Consider the following 12,236-nt stretch of genomic DNA (forward strand, 5'->3'; position numbering starts at 1 on the left):
AGTATAATCCAAATTTGTTCTTTTTTTTCAAGATATTTGATGTTGACTTAATTTGAAGATTTTTCATTCCCATAGGCCAGACCTCTTGAGATTTTCTACATTAGTTCAGTCCAATGTAACTTTATTATATTGACTATGTCTCAAAATAAATTATCTCTCAGTTAAAGTTAAGAAAAGAAGCACAATTAATCGAAGAGATTTTAATGTTCCTGGGTTCTGCCTGTTCAAAGTTTTGAGTGGTAATTTAAAATAATTCAAGAACCCCAAAATAATTTGTTGAACATTGAATTTATCTTATGTTAATATTTTTTTTACTTTTTAAATTTTTTTAAATTACCATTTACATTCAATATTTTGTATTAGTTTCAGGTGTACAGTACAGTGGTTACATAATCATATACTTTACTAAGTGTTCCCCCTGATATTTCCAGCACCCACCTGGCACTATGCATGATTATTACAATATTATTGATTACATTTCCTATGCTGTACTTTATATTTTTTTATTTAATCTTTATTGCATTTTTTCATTACTTTTTAGTCCCCTTATACTCCCGTCTTCCCAGCGATCACCACACTGTGGTCCATTTCCATGAGTCCTTTCTCTTTTTTGCTCAATCCCTCCACCCCCTCACCTCCATCACCCACCCCCATTACTGTCATCTTGCTCACTCTGAGTCTGTCCCCATTTTCATTGTTAGTTCAGTGCGTTCATTAGATTCCACATATGAGTGAAATCATATAATATTTGTCTTCCTCTGACTGGTTTCTTTCACTTAACAAAATTCTTCAGGCCCATACATGCTGTTGCAAAGGGTAAAATTTCCTTCTTTTTTGTGGCCAAGGAGTATTCCGTTGTGTAAATGTCCCATAGTTGTTTTATCCTCTCAACTACTGATGGACACTTGGGCTTCTTCCATATCTTGGCGATTGTAAATAACACTGCAGTTAATGTAGAAGTGCTTATGTATTTTTGAATTAGCGTTTGGGTCCCTTTGGATTTTCCAGAAGTGGGATCAGTAGGTCAAAAGGCAGATCCATTTTTAATTTTTGAGATATCTCTTTAATGCTTTCCACAGTGGCTGTACCAATCTGCATTCCCACCAACAGTGCACTAGGGTTACCTTTTCTCCACATCCTCACCAACACTTGTTTGTTGATTTGTTGATGATGGCCATTCTGACAGATGTGAACTGGTATCTCATTATGGTTTTAATTTGCATTTCTCTGATGATTAGTGACATTAAGCATCTTTTCATATTTATTGGCCATTTATATGCCCTCTTTGGAGAAGTGTCTATTCAGGTCCTTTGCCTATTTTTTAGTTAGTTTTTTTGCTTGCTTGTTTTTTCGGTGTTGAGTTTTATAAGTGCCTTATAAATTTTGAATATTAATGTCTTATCAGATATATTGGCAAATATGTTCTCCCATTCTGTGAGTTGTTTTTTTATTTTGTTGGTGGTTTCCTTTGCTGTGCAAAAACTTTTTAGTTTGATGTAGTCCCATGTGTTTATTTTTCCTTTTGTTTCCCTTGCCTGGGAAGATACATCTGATAAAATACTGCTAGGAGCAATGTTCTAGATTTTGCTGCCTATGTTTTCTTCAACGATTTTTATGGTTTTGGGTCTAACATTTAAGTGTTTGACCCATTTTGAATTCATTCTTGTGCATGGTGTAAGAAGGTGATCTAGTTTTATTTTTCTGCATATATCTGTCCAATTTTCCCAACACCATTTATTGAATAAACTATCTTTATGTGCTTCCCTCCTCTGTCAAATATTAATTGACTATGATGTATGGGTTTATTTCTGGGCTCTCTATTCTGTTCCATTGATCTATGTGTCTGTTTTTATGCCAGTACCATGCTGTTTTGATTACTATGGCCTTACAGTATAGTTTCACATTAGATAGCATGATTCTTCCAACTTTGTTCTTTCTCAGGGTCACTGCTGCTATGCAGGGCCATTTGTGGTTCCATATAAATTTCTGAAATATTTGTTTAGTTCTGTGAAATACATCATTGGAATCTTGGTAGGAATTGAATTGAATCTATAGATTGCTTTGGGTAGTATGGACATTTTAATGGTGTTAATTCTTAACCATCTATGAACACAGTATGTGCTTCCACTTATTTGTATCTTCTTCAATTTCTTTCCTCAGTGTCTTATAATTTTCTGAGTACAGGTCTTCTACATCCTTGGTTAGGATTATTCCTAGGTATTTTTTCCTTTTTGCAGTAATTCTGAATGGCACTGTTTACTTAATTTCCCTTTCTGTTAGTTCATTATTGGCATATAAAAGTGAAACTGATTTCTGGATATTAATTTTGTATCCTGCCATTTTGCTGAATTCACTTACCAGTTCTAGTAGTTTCATGGTGGAAACTTTGGGGTTTTCTACATACAGTATCATGTCATCTTCAAATAATGACAGTTTAACTTCTTCCTTTCCAATTTGGATACCTTTTATTTCTTATTCTTGTCTGACTGTTGTAGTTAGGACTGCCAGTACTATGTTGAATAAGAGAGGTAAAAGCAGACATCCCTGTCTTAAGGGGAATGCTTATGGTTTTTGGCAATTGAGTATGATGCTGGCAGTCGGATTGTCATATATGGCTTTTATTATGTTTAGGTATATTCTCTCTAATATCATTTTGCTGAGAGTTTTTATCATAAATGGGTGCTGAAGTTAATCAAATGTTTTTTCTGCATCTACTGATATGATTGTGTGGTTTTTATCCTTCATTTTGTTTATGTGGTGTGTCACAGTTATTGATTTGTGATATTGTACTGACCTTGCATTCCCAGAATCCCGCTTGACCATGGTGTATGATTTTTTTAAATGTACTGCTGTATTCAGTCTGCTAATATTTTGTTGAGGATTGTAGCATCTATGTTCATCAGGGATACTGGCCTATAATTTTCTTTCTTTGTAGTGTCTTTATCTGTTTATGGAATTAGGATAATGCTGGTCTTGTAAAATTATTTTGACAGCCTTCCCTCCTCTTGAATTTTATGAAATAGTTTAAGAAGGAGAGGTGTTAGCTCTTCTTGGAATATTTGGTAAAATTCATCTGTGAAGCCATCCTGTCCAGGGCTTTGTTTGTTGGGAGATTTTTATTACTGCATCAGTTTCACTAGGTGAAATCTGTCTTTTCAGATTTTCTGATTCTTCCTGATTTACTTTTAGAAGAGTGTATGGTTCTAGGAATTTACTTATTTCATCCGGGTTGTCCAGGTTGTTAGCATATAGTTGCTCATAATATTTTCTTACAATCCTTTGTATTTCTGTGGTATCCATTGTTTCTCCTCTTTCATTTCTGATTTTATTTATTGGGTCCTCTCTCTTTTTTTCTTAATGAGTCTGGTTAAAGGTTTTCAATCTTGTCTATCTTTTCAAAGAACCATCTCTTGGATTCATTGATCTTTTGTATCATTTTTTAAGACTATTTCATTTATTTTTGCTCTGATTCTTTATTATTTCCTTCTTTCAACTCACTTTGGGCTTTGTTGTTCTTTTTCAAGCTCCTTTAAGTGTGAAGTTAGATTGTTTATTTGAGGTTTTTCTTGTTTTTCTGAGATAGGCTTGTAATACTATGAATTTCCCTCTTAGGATTGCTCTTCCTGTGTCCCACAGATTTTGGATTGTGGTCTATCCTAGAAAATGTTCCATGTGTGCTTGAAAACTATCTATATTCTGTTGCTTTGGGGTGAAATACTCTGAAGATATCCATCAAATCCATTTGATCTAGTGTATCATTTAAGGCTGCTGTCTCCTTGTTGATTTTCTGTCTGGAAGATCTATCCACTGAAGTCAATGGGGTGTTGAAATCCCTAACTCTGACTATATTTCTGTATATCTCTCCCTTTATGTCCATCAAGATTTGCTTCACATATTTAGATGCTCCTATGATGGGTGCATAAATGTTTATCATTATGTAGTGTCCTTCTTTGGCTCTTACAATAGCCTTGGTTTTAAAATTGCTTTTGTTGGATGTGAGTACTGCTACCCCAGTTTTTTTTCCTTTCCATATGCATGAAATATTTTTTTCCATCCCTTTATTTTTTGTGTATGTGTATCTTTCTATCTGAGGTGGGTTTCTTGAAACAGCATATATATGGGTCTTGTTTTCTTATTCATTCAACTACCCTATGTATTTTGGTTGGAGCATTTAAGCCATTTTTATTTAAGGTGATTATTGATAAGATACGTATTTAGTGTCATTTTATTGTTAAGACTATTTTCTTCTGTTTTTTCTTTCTTTCCATTTTTGTTCTTGTTCTTCAAGCAAGCCCTTTAACATTTGTTGCAGTACTGGTTTGGTGTTAACAAACTCCCTTAGTTTTTTCTTGTCTGGGAAGTTCCTTATTTCTCCTTGGATTTTAAGTAATAGCCTTTCTAGGTAAAGTAGCCTTGGTTGTAGGTCCTTCCTTTTCATCAACTTGAATATTTCATGCCACTCCCTCTGACCTGAAATGTTTCTGATGAGTAATCAGATGACATTCTAATTGGTGAGCCCTTGTAGGTAACTACCTGCTTTTCTCTTGCAGCTTTTAGGATTCTAGCCTTGTCATTTTAATTATTCTGTATCTCAGTGTGGAGCTCTTTGGGTCCAACTTTTTGGACTCCCTGAGCGTCCTGGACTTGTGTCTTTTTCATCGGGCTAGGAAAGTTTCGGTCATTATTTATTCAAATAGTTTCTCAATCCCTTGCTCACTGTATTCTCCTTCTGGTATCCCCATGATGCAGAGGTTTTTGTGCTTCATGTTGTCCAAAAAGTTTCTTAGGCTCTCCTCGTTTTTTTTGTTTGTTTGTTTGTTTGTTTGTTTTTGCTGCTCTGCCTGGTTTGTTTTATTTTGTTTTGATTTTTTACCTTGCCCTCCAAATCACTGACTGAATCCTCTGCTTCACGTAACCTATTGTTTATTCCTTCCATTACTGTATATAATTTATTACAGATATGGGATTCTTTATTTTTGTCTGATCCTTTTTTATGGTTTCTATATCTTTTTCAATGCTTTTGAATATCCTTATAATCATTACTCTAAACACTCTATCTGATAAATTGCTTGCCTACATTTCTTCTAGTTCTTCTTTTAGAGAATTCTCTAGTTCTTCCATTTGGGGTGTTCCTTTGTCTTCTCATTTTGGCTGATTCTTTGTATTTTTCTCACTTAGTTGTTAAACTAATCAATGACATAGCCTTAAGCTGTAATCAGCAGCCCAGCTAAAGAATCACAGGGTGGGACAGAGTAATTCCTGTGGGTGGGGCTATTGCTTCCCCTCAGGCTGATTCCACTTGGAGAAGAGAGATAGCCTCTGCAGAATGAGGAATGACCCAATACAGGAATCCTGGTGGCTGTTCTTTCAGTTCTCTCCCCAGAGCCACCAGCCACAGACTCAAGTGTCTCTAGTCCACTCTGCCCTCCCTCTGCTGGAGCCCAGGGTAAGTGGCTGCAAATGAAACTGTGTTGGCCCTTTCAGAAGCTCTCTGTGTCTCCAACCATCTCTCCCTGACAGACAGAAACCCTTTTCATGGTTGGATATTAGCTGGGTTCCTTTCCCCACTCTGGTGCTGTAGGCTGGGAAGCCCAGCTTGGGGTTTAGATTCCACACTTCTAAGGGGGAACCCACTAGCCACTGAAATATCCCTCTGGAACTTCAGCTGTCACTTATAGGTTCCCACTCACACCTCCTCCACACTCCCTGCCAGTCTCATTGTGGCAAAGTGGTTTCTTCTGTCTGTCCTTAGTTATAGGCTTCTCTTTAGCTAGTGTTCAGTTGATTAATCAGGATGCTTTCTCTACAGTGTAATTGTAATTCCAGATTGGTCCTGAGAGGAGGTTAGTGTAGCTTCCACTTACTTTTCCACTATCTTGGATCTCCTATATCTTGTGTTAATATTTTTAACTCATTACAGACCAAACTGAAACCTGAAAAAAGCCTGGTGAATAAACCTGAACCCAAAAAAAATCTAGCTATGTTCTAAAGCTGTCAAAACTGAGTATTAAAATGGTCTATTGTCTGAGAAACAAATGAAAATTCTGTCCTATTTGACTGCCTTATCAAATATCACAGGAAGGGCTGGAATTAGAAGATGCAAACAATATCCCCTAGCCAAAAACTTGGCATAAAAATAAGTACTGTAAACACCCCCAGAGTATTTTCTCATCACTTTCCTTTTAGCTCAAGTTCCAATTCAAGATGTCAATGTAGGAAGATCCTGAATTCACCTTCTCCCACAGACACACTGAATCTACATCTATGGAACAATTTCCTCTGGGGGAAAAAAATTTGGTGGAGAAACTGTTTTACCCCAGGAAAATGAGAGGAAAACCACACTGAAGCAGGTTGAAAAGGTGGAGGCACAATCTTGTCATAAATCCCACCTCCAATGGAGCAAAAACAACAACAACAACAAAAAGCATCTCCCTGGGGAGTGAAGGGTTAATATACCATATCAGGTACCCTAACTTTTAAGATGATAACTTGAGACATAAGCCTCCAAAACACTTGGCTTTGAAGACCCATGGAGCTGTACTAATACTTAAACCAGACAAAATACACTTTAAAAACAAAGGGTACAACAAGATACAAAGAAGGACACAGCAATTCCAGTTCTGTGCATTTATCAAAAGAAACCCAAAACACTAATTTGAAAATACATATGCATCCATATATTCAACATAGTATATTTACAATAGCCAAGATATGAAAGCAACCTAAGTGCCCATTGATAGATCAATGGATAAAGAAAAATGGTACATATATACAATGGAATAATACTCAGCCATATAAAGATTTAAATTCTCCATCTGTAACAACATGGGTAGGTATTATGCTGAATGAAATAAATCATACAGAGAAAGACAAATATATGATTTTGCTTATATGTGAACTTAAACAAAATAAATAAACAAAAAAAAAGAAGCAAACTCACAGATATAGAGAACATTTTGAAGTTTGCCAGATGAGACAGGGTTTGGAGAGTGATAGGTTAAAAAAGGGAATGGATTAAGAAGTAGAAATTGATACTTACAAAATAGTCATGTGGTTGTAAAGTACAACATAGGGAATATAGTCAATAATATTGCAGTAACTATGTATGGTGTTAGATGGTTACTAGATTTATCTGGATTAATTACTTTGTAAGTTATATGAAGGTCTAAGCACTATTTTGTACACCTGAAACCAATATAATATTGCATGTCAACTGTAATTTAAAATTTCGAAAAACAAAGAGCATAGTAAGAGACAAAGAAGAGCATTTTATAATGACTAAGTGATCGGTCCAACAAGAGAATATAACATTTGTAAATATTTATATAACCAATATAGGACACCTATATATATCAAGCAAATATTAACAGAACTAAAGGGGTAATGGATAGCATTATAATAATAGTGAGAATAATAGTAAGAATAATAGTAATAATCCTTAATACCCCTATTACATCAATGACAGATCACCTAGACAAAAAACCAATAAGAAAACATCAGCTTTATATGACATGTTAGATCATATGAACTTTATAGACATATAGACTATTTCATCTAAAAGCAAGAGAATACACATTCTTCTCAAGTGCACATGTAACATTCTCCAAAATACCTAATTAAAATAATATCAAGCATGTTTCCAATGACAATGGTACAAAACTAAAAAGCTTACAAGACAAAAACTAGAAAATTCACAAATATGTGAAGATTAAAAAACATGCTACTGAAAAACCAATAGGTAAACAAAGAAATCAAAAGATAAATCAAAAATACCTTGAGAATGAAAAAAAAAGACACCAAAACTATGGGATGCAGCAAGGGTAGTTCTAAGAGGAAAGCTCATAGCAATAAATGCATTTCAAGACACAAGAAAAATCTTTTTCAAGAAATAAAGAACATACATATTTTCAAAAAAAATTATAAGTCATAGAACTAAAAAAGAAGAACAGATGAAGCCCCAATTTAATAGAGAGAAGGAAATTAAAAAATCAGGGTAAACACCCCTCCTGGGCCTTGTGGGCCAGGCAGCCATTTTGGGAAGAGCTTTGTTATGGTTGTGGGCTCTCCACCTCTGCGGGATCAGGAAGCTGAGGACGTGCCCTCAGACTCTGTGTTTGGTCCCTAGCTGTGGCTTGGCCGCTACCCGTGTTAGATTCCTGTGGCCTCTTAATGATTGGATAGTGATGGAAATGGATCCAAAATAATAAGTGACTTCTCTACTGAAGCAGTAGAAGATTCTTCATATCACCTTCCAGTAGCTCAATTTCAGTCTTCAGAAAGCGGCAAAACAAGTGAATACAGAAAACTGAAAAGAAGAAAACTTCACGTTGAAACTGTCTTTCTCCTTGACTACTTCTTAACCCACCCCCCACCCCACCCTCACCTTTCTACTTGTTTAATTTTGCTGTGAACTGATAAAATAGTGAAGACCAAAGAAATAGAAGATACATTTGAGAGCTTTATACCAAAAAATTTGCCTTGAAAGCTGCTATTCTTTAGAGGGAAAAGTATATCAAGTTCCTGTCTGATTTTTTTTAACAAGATTTCTTATATCTTTAGGCTTTGAAGGATAAAACAAATATAAATGCATATCTGCACATTCTCCCAAAGAGAGTGATTGGCTTGTTTAGCTTTTGCTGTTGTTCTTCCTGTTATCTGCTTAATAGAGAGAAATTTGTATGGTGGGAAAGATTGTTAAAATAGGCGCACACACAGTGTATATGGGGTGATGCACAAGTGGGAGCTGGCAGTGCAGAAAGGAGACACTGGTCTGCAGTTACAGCTTCCAGCAACCCTTGGGGCACTCACCCCTGTGCTCAAGCAATCATTGTCCATGATAAAGTGACTCTTGGAGTTATAATTGTATTAAATTAAAGCTAATAATTTGGATATTTTATTTCATTTTTGGCTGCTCGGGTAACATTAGCTCTTAACTAAGCATATGTGGGTTTCTTTCCTTTTTATTTTTTCCCCCTTTTTTGGGTACAGCTGTAAAATATTTGGATATAGGAAATGTGTTATTCTTGCAGCCTTGATATTCAGGGTGGATTGTAAAATATAAATTTTTGTGAGATTTCAAAGATTAAGATTATTTTGATAACATTATTTACAGATTTAAAAGATGTCGTTATCACAGGTCTTGAGGGGGAAACCACTGTATAAAATAACTAACTTGGAATAGATATTTTGCATCAGTAAAAAAAAAAATCAGGGTAGAAATAAATGAAATAGAGACTAAACTAAAATGACAACGGAAACAATCAATGACTAAGAGCTGGTTCTTTTAAAAGATAAACAAAATTGACAAACCTTAGAGAGACTCATCAAAAAAGAAAAAGAGAGACAAAAATTTAAAGTAAAATCAGAAATGAAATAAGAGCCATTATATGTGATACCACAGAAATACCAACTATCATAAGAGACTACTATGAACAATTATATACCAACAAATTGAACAACCTAGAAGAAGTAGATAAATCCTTAGAAATATACAACCTTCCTAGACTAAATCATGAAGAATAGAAGATGTGAACAGACCATTTACCAGTAAGGATATTGAATCAGTTATTTAAAATCTCTCAAAAACCAAAAGTCCTGGAAATCACAGCTTCACTGGTGAATTCTACCAAACATTCAAATGATATTTAATACCAATCCTTCTCAAATGCTTCCAAAAACTAGAAAAGAGAACATCTCCAAACTCATTTTATAAGGACAGCATTATCTGAATACCAAAATCAGAAAAGGACACCACAAGAAAGGAAAATTATGGGCCAATATCCCTGATAAATATAGATGCATAAATTCTCAATGAAATATTAGCAAACAAAATTCAAGAATGCATTAAAAACATCATCCACCATAATTAAGTGGAATTTGTTCCAGAAATTCAAGTATGGCTCTACCTCCATAAACCAATGTGATACACCACTTAACAAAATTAAGGATAAAAATTATATGATCATCTCAATAGACACAGAAAAGGCATTTGACAAAATTCAATATCCATTCATGATACCTCAACAAAGTGGGAATAGAGGCAACATACCTAAATGTAATAATGGCTATATATGTTAGGGCCATACCTAACATCATCATCAACAGTGAAAAGATGAAAGCTTTTCCTCTAAAATCAGGACAAGGATGCCCACTTCTGCCACTTTGCTTTAACATAGTATTGTAAGTTATACTCAGAGCAATTAGGTAAGAATAAGAAAGAAAGACATCCAAATTAGATAGAAATAAGTTAAACTATCCCTATTTGCAGGTGATGCAATTTTATATGTAGAAAATCTTAAAAGACTCTACCAAAAAAACATTTTAACTAATAAGTAAATTCAGTAAAGTTACAGAATATACAATATACAGAAATTTGTTGTGTTTTTATTCCCTACCAATGAACTATCAGAAAGAAATTATGATGACAATCCATTTACAATTGCATCAAAAAGGATAAAATACCTACAAATTAAGTTAACTAAGGAGATGAGAAACTTGCACACTGAGAACTATAAAACACTGATGAAAGAAATTGAAGACAAAAATAAATTTTAAAATATTTCATGCTCATGGGTTAAAATAATTAATACTATTGAAATGTCCATACCACCGAAGTATTCTACAGAATCAAAATCCCTATCAAAATAACAACAGCATTTTCACAGAAATAGAACAAACAATTCTAAAATTTGTATGAAACCACAAAAGATCTCAAAAAGCTAAAGAAAGAACAATGGTGGAGGTGTCATACTCCCTGATTTTAAGCTGTATTACAAAGATATAGGGATCAAAACAGTATGATATTGGCATTAAAAACAGACATATAGATCAATGAAGCATAACAGAGAGCCCAGAAATAAACCACACATGTATGGTCAATTAATTTATGACAAAGAGGCCAACAACATACAATGAGGAAAGGACAATTATCTTCAATAAATGGTTTTGGGAAAATTGGACAGCCACATGCAAAAGAATGAAACTGGATCATTATCTTATACCATAGATGAAAAATTAACATAATATGGATCAAAGACATGACCTTAAGACCTAAAACCATAAAACTCAGACAATAAGGAAACACAGACAATAAACTCTTTGACATTGGTCTTAGCAACAATTTTTTAGATGTGACATCAAAAGCAAAGGCAACAAAAGCAAAAATAAACAAGTAGGACTACATCAAACTAAAAAGATTTTTCATGGCAAAAAAAATGCATTGATATAATGAAAAGACAAGTTACTGAATGAAAGAAAATATTTGCAAATTATACATCTCATTGGGGAGTGATATCTAATAGATATAAAGAACTCATACAACTCAATAGCAAAACATCAACTTTATTTTTAAATGTGCAGAGGATCTGAATAGACATTTTACAGATAAGACATACAGATGGGCAGTAATACATGAAAGATGCTCAACATAACTAATCATCAAGGCAATGCAAATGAAAACTACAAGGAGCTATTATCTTACACCTGTTAAAATGACTATTATCAAAGTCAAGAAAACAAGTGTTGGTGAGAATGTAAAGAAAAGGGAACCCCTATGAACCATTGGTGGGAATGTAAATTAGTGCAACCACTATGGAAAACGGTATGGAGGTTCCTCAAAAAAATTAAAAATAAAACTACCATATGATCCAGCTATTCCTCTTTTGAGTATTTAACCAAAGAATACAAAAAACACTAACCCCAAAAGTTATCTGCTCTTCGTGTTCACTGCAGCATTATTTATAATAACCAGGATATGGAAACAAACTAAGTGTCTCTCAACAGAAGAATGGATAAAGGAAGTGTGGTATATGTATATAATGGAATATTATTCAGCCATGAGAAAGAAAATTGTGCCACTTGTGACAACATAGATGAGTTCTGAGGGCATTTATGCTAAATAAAATAAGGCAAACAAAGACAAGTGCTATATGATGTCATTTATATAAAGAATCTTAAATCTTGTAGATACAAGAACAGACCAGTGGTTGCCAGAGGCAGTGGGTGGGTGGGGTGAGTAAAATGAGTGAGGGGCATCAAAAAGTACAAATTTCCAGTTACAAAATAAGTATGTCTAGGGACTTAATGTACGGCATGGTGACTATAGTTAATAACACTGTATTGCATAATTGAAAGTTGCTAAGAGAGATTGTTTTAGAGATGAAGGTGGGATTTATTTTTTACTATGAAAGAAAAAATAACTCCTCAGAATGTTAACAAAGGAAAGGAATATTTCACTC

General features: G+C 34.3%; 1 protein-coding gene across 1 annotated transcript in view; it reads right to left on the bottom strand.

Annotated features, from left to right (window-relative positions):
- CTNNA3 (catenin alpha 3) overlaps positions 1-12,236 on the bottom strand; it is a 1,620,658-nt gene that overhangs the window by 1,471,449 nt on the left and 136,973 nt on the right. The window lies entirely within an intron of this gene.

Source organism: Furipterus horrens, unplaced genomic scaffold, assembly GCF_987537825.1.
Source record: "Furipterus horrens unplaced genomic scaffold, mFurHor1.1.pri manual_scaffold_5, whole genome shotgun sequence".
Lineage (NCBI taxonomy): Eukaryota > Metazoa > Chordata > Mammalia > Chiroptera > Furipteridae > Furipterus > Furipterus horrens.